Genomic DNA, 5,483 nt, shown 5'->3' on the forward strand with positions numbered 1-5,483 from the left:
TAACACGGGCATTACATTAAACTCAACCAAACAATTGAAAACTGTGACATATCAATGTCATTTCGAACGTCGATCGTCCGAGATAGTACTTACGTTTAGTAGCAAATGTATGAACTCGCGCTAAACACTAATCAATAAGTAAACAGGCCCTAAGGCAAGTGTACACACTCGTAAGGGCCTTATAAGATAAAAATTAATGATTGATTATCTCCGAAATGGAGTTAATTAGAATATCGGTGTCTTTGAGAAAGTTACTTAAGTTAAGCTCAGGAATGCACCCTCGAAATTAACGCAAATCAAAAAAAACACGGTGTATATTGGTGACGCAGTCTGGGTTCTGGTATTTTTGTAAACCTGTACACATCTGTAAGTACCTTGCGACAAATGGCATGAGATTTTAGATGATTGCCGGCTAAGTAGGAGCAACGAATTCGATCAATCTTTAAAATGCCGCAATGTATCGCAAAATCTAAAGCGATTAATAATAATATAATAATATATGACATTCTTACACAGATTAACTAAGATTCGCAGTCAGCTCAAGAAGGCTTGCGTTGCGGGTACTCAGACAACGATATACCGTGGTTTTTTTTTTTGTTAATTTCAATGGTGAATTCCTGAGCTTCAGTTAACTAACTTTCTCAAAGACACCGGTATTCTAATTAACTCAATTTCGGAGATAATAAATGAATGAATGAAATTTAATCTAGAAAATTATTTCCATATACATTATACATAAAAAAAAATATTTTATCTGATAAGGCTCTTACGAGCGTGTACACTTGCCTTAGGGCCTGTTTGTGTTTACATATTGATTAGTGTTTAGTACTAGTTAATACATTTGATACTAAACATAAGTACTATCTCGGATGATCGATATTCGAAATGACATTGATATGTCACAGTCTTCAATTGTTTGGTTGAGTTAAATGTAATGCCCGTATTACAACAACGCTATGTGCAACATTTAATTACTTTATATAATAAAAAAAATATTTAAGGAAAATCAACTATGCCAAGTAGTTTCCTTAAACGTACTTACAAATACTCCGAAGTTAACGGACTTCAATAAAAACACGATGTATATAATATACAAATACATAAATAAATAGAAAGGAAAATCTTGCAAGTATTTAAAGACTACCATCTGCATCTGGCATCTGCTTCTCATCATGGACCCGAACACTAACTAGCCGCCCCCTATGGCTATTTTAAAAGTTATCGAATAAAAATTAATCCTTGAAACTGATCGTTGCGATTAAAGCCCCAATGACAAAGCCACCCTGTATACCTACTCGTGTAGACACATTGTACTTAAACGCATCCCCCCATCGCACACACGGACAATCCGCCATAAGAACACTTAAATGAGCAAACACTATTATAGCCCGAGGGATTTCCTTATGTGGTGCTGGCGAATAATGCTCCGGCTATCATGGATTGAATGACGTACATAATGCATTTTCTATGAACTTAACATCAAAATTAGGCTCTCCACTGTTTGTAGCCAATGCGTAAGTACTTAGTTTCATTAACCGGAGCTTCAGCACCATATAAAAACTGAAATAAATGTCATATACTAAGAAAAAGTGACCAAGGCTGGAATCAAACCAGCGTCCTCTGCTATCGCGGCAGGTGCCTGAGCCACTCGGCCACCGGGGTCACGGCAGCATTGGTCGAATTTTTCCAAGTATATGCATCTCTTACTGAAGGCTTACGGCGCCCCCTAGCACTGGAGGCCTTGGTCACTTTTTCTTAGTATATGACATTTATTTCAGTTTATAAATTATATAGTAGTATTTCTACTTGAAATAAAAACAAATTAAAATATTTTCGAAAAATAATTTAATTTGTTCTAATAGTACAGAACCATATAGTCTGGAGAAGCTCATGATCACTGGCCGCATGGCAAGGAAGCAAAGGGATGGACGTATGGCCACGCATTGCATGGACAGAACAGAATAAGATCACACTAGCATACACTGGACCTAAGATAAAGCTACGTGAAGAGCACTGGTGAAGATTGTCCACAGTCCTCACGTCCCCCAGTAACGCAAATACAAGAAAGAAAGAGCAGACTCTCCAACTAAGGAGCAATACGGGTGTGACACATCTACAACGGACACTGAAATGACTAGAGTCAGACCAAGACCAGTCTGCAACGACTCAAACTTCTGTGAAATTATGACGTATAAATAACACTTGCACTGCGTGTGACTAAAGCCACATTACAGGCTAGCATACACTGGACCTAAGATAAAGCTACGTGAAGAGCACTGGTGAAGATTGTCCACAGTCCTCACGTCCCCCAGTAACGCAAATACAAGAAAGAAAGAGCAGACTCTCCAACTAAGGAGCAATACGGGTGTGACACATCTACAACGGACACTGAAATGACTAGAGTCAGACCAAGACCAGTCTGCAACGACTCAAACTTCTGTGAAATTATGACGTATAAATAACACTTGCACTGCGTGTGCTATCCATATCGTTGCAGACGTATATTGCTATAACTTTAGGCTCATTATCACTTAGAGGAATCTGTGAGCTGTAGATCTTGTGAATCGGGTTGCCATACATCAGGATTTACCCTGACATTTTTAGTCCTTTGACAGAATTGCGGGTGAACTTGGCTAGTTAGTTAGCTAGTTCTGTAAATCGACAACCATTGTGCCTATTTTGCGTGAAAACGAGGTAGCGCTACTCTAGCCACCCCAGCTCCTCCATGAAACCTAGCAGTGTCTTCAGGTTGCTAACTGCTTCTTTTAGTGTGCACGGAGTCCCTAGGTATTTGCTCCTGTATACTTCTACCTTTTTGCAGTCTAGGAGAATATGTTTCGCTGTTTCCTCTTCTTCCATGCACGCTCCTAACTAAAAGTTTCAAGTTAGGCAGAGGATAGGGACAGTTATGCTACTATCTATATCTACCTAGCAGTGTGGCAAATTAAGGAGCTAATGGCACAAAAGGTTTTGGAAAACGGGATTTAATGCCTTAAATGGGCGGATAAAAAAAAATACCGTTTAGGAGATGCCAGGATTTTTAAGGTGTCCGGATATCTGCACTTGCCATATAAATTGGCAAAAAATCTTATAAGTTGAAAGTAACGATAGTCGGTTAAAAATGCGAAAAGATGTATAAATGAAATGTAAATATTTATTTTCCTTTTTTATTGTGGAACGTTCCACATTATAATCTATAATCTATTAATTCCATGCAGGCCCTGTTGACCAGAGTTGATCATCGCTGATTTTTTTACTGTGATTGACATCTGTAAAACAATTTCGTTACGGAAGGTGGAGGTAAGGAAATAATCTCCATGTACCAAAAAGTGTCATAAAAAAATCATAAATAGGTGGCGCTACAATACCTAGAATACTTGAACAAAAAAATCAAATCATAGACAGCGCACTTCACTCCATCAATAGCGCCTAGGTTCTTAGCTACTCTAGCGCTACTCTGGAGAGATTTGGAACTATTATTTATAGCTATCACTCCTCTTAATTCTACATTCCATAAATTTCGTCAGATAAAGTTGGTTTTTGTTGAATTATATTTTAAATAATTAGTGAGTTTTACTTGTCACTTGGCGATTTATAGATGTATCAATTGCCAAAAAAACTTATAACTCTGTTTGAAAGCAACGATAATGGTTTAAAAAATGCGAAAAAGAAGCTTCCCATAGTACCCTGTATGCTCTATTGACTCGCGGTCCTTAAACACATCCCTCCATTACCCACGGACCGACAGAAGAACACTCAAATGACCAAACACTATTATCTGAGATTTCCCGAGAGGCCGCCCTTAAAACCGTTGGCCCTACGGACCTTTCGTATCGTAAATTGTTTAGTTTTTTTATGTGTTAAATAATAGTGTTTATCCAACAGTATGGGTACGGTGTCCGATGTCATCTCAGTACTATTTTCAATTTTAAGATTATAAAAAAAAAAGATGACATCGGGTAAGGTACCCATGCTGTTTGAAAAATAATAAGTTACGTTTTTATAGGCATTTTATAATGTTTACAAATACAAAACTTTCCTATCAATCTTGCCAATAGGTGCCAATAGTGTCATATTCTTGTTTTTTATGACCCGGATGACCTTTGAAAGCCAAGTCCCAGAATTAAACTAGATACAGGGAAACCAATCTCGAATTGATTTTCTGGCTCTGATATAAACTTCCACGATTTTTACACTTTTCACTACGACAGGACTTAATCGCGTAAAATTAAACTTTAAATTGACCTCCGACGTTTCGAGGACGGCGTTGTCCCCGTGGTCTCGTAGAAAACAGGCTAAAGTTGACATCAACATTTTCTAGCCGCGTGATCAGTCAATCAATCAATTCAATCAAGACGAAGGTTTTAAGATCTCAACCACATAACCCAGTCATTAGTAAATATAAGCAAAAACAAATATCGCAGATCAAATTGAATGTTTATAAAAAATATTTTATAAATGTTTACTTGGATGTTTATTTCTGAGGCCACAAAAAGCAGACATGATAAGGCCGATATGATAATGTACAATAGGGTTGTTTCCATCTACAAATCTTAGGGCAGAATAGTATCCCAATAAATTCTTATGGATTATAAGAACATGTTAAACTACCTTTAGTGGACCTCTAATGAGCCTATATTTGTAAATATTGAATTTAAAACATCTTTTAACACACATCACGTGACCGAAGTCGAAACGACATTGAAGATTCTGATGACGTCACAACGGTTTGACACTGGGCTATAACCGCGAAAATCGAAGTTCGTCACTGCGGGCATTTTTCTCTGTCATTCTAAGAAAAAGATCCCCACAATATACGATTTTCGGTTTTTGCGGTAGCCCCCCCGTTGTCTGTTCCAAAGAGTAAAGTAAGTATATAGGTCTGTTCTGGCACAAAATTTAATACTCAAACCGTAGCCATTTTGGTGGTGGGAAATTAATTGAAGCTTCGATATCTGAACTAAAAATTAACATCATAGAAATGCTAATGGACAATAAATACTTTATGATATATAAAAACTCATTATTACAGAACACATATTTTATTAGCTGGTTAAAAACCCACACGCACGCATACACAGCTTTCCCACCACCTAAATGGCTACGGCTTGAGTATCAAATTCTGCACTGAGAATAGCACCTATATAATTACTTTACTCTTTGGTATGTACATTGTTGTGTCAAACCGTAAACTGTGACGTCATACAATTTTCAAAGAGCGTTTTGGGCGCGAAAGCATGGGTCAAAATATATTTTGTTAATTTAACATATTTAAAGCCGTTTTTAGGGTCAAAGTTAAGTTTAGGGCAACGTTTGGTTAATATAGAACGTATTATAAACTTTTCAAAAAATTGGAAACAACCCTATTCTATGAGGGCTCTTAAAAAAAGTTAAATATACTAAATTAAAAAAAAACGTGTTACTAATATTTCGTCTGTGTTTCATCAAGTCTATGGAACCACAAAAATGTCATTCATAACAAA

This window comes from Cydia pomonella, chromosome 10 (assembly GCF_033807575.1).
Source record: "Cydia pomonella isolate Wapato2018A chromosome 10, ilCydPomo1, whole genome shotgun sequence".
Lineage (NCBI taxonomy): Eukaryota > Metazoa > Arthropoda > Insecta > Lepidoptera > Tortricidae > Cydia > Cydia pomonella.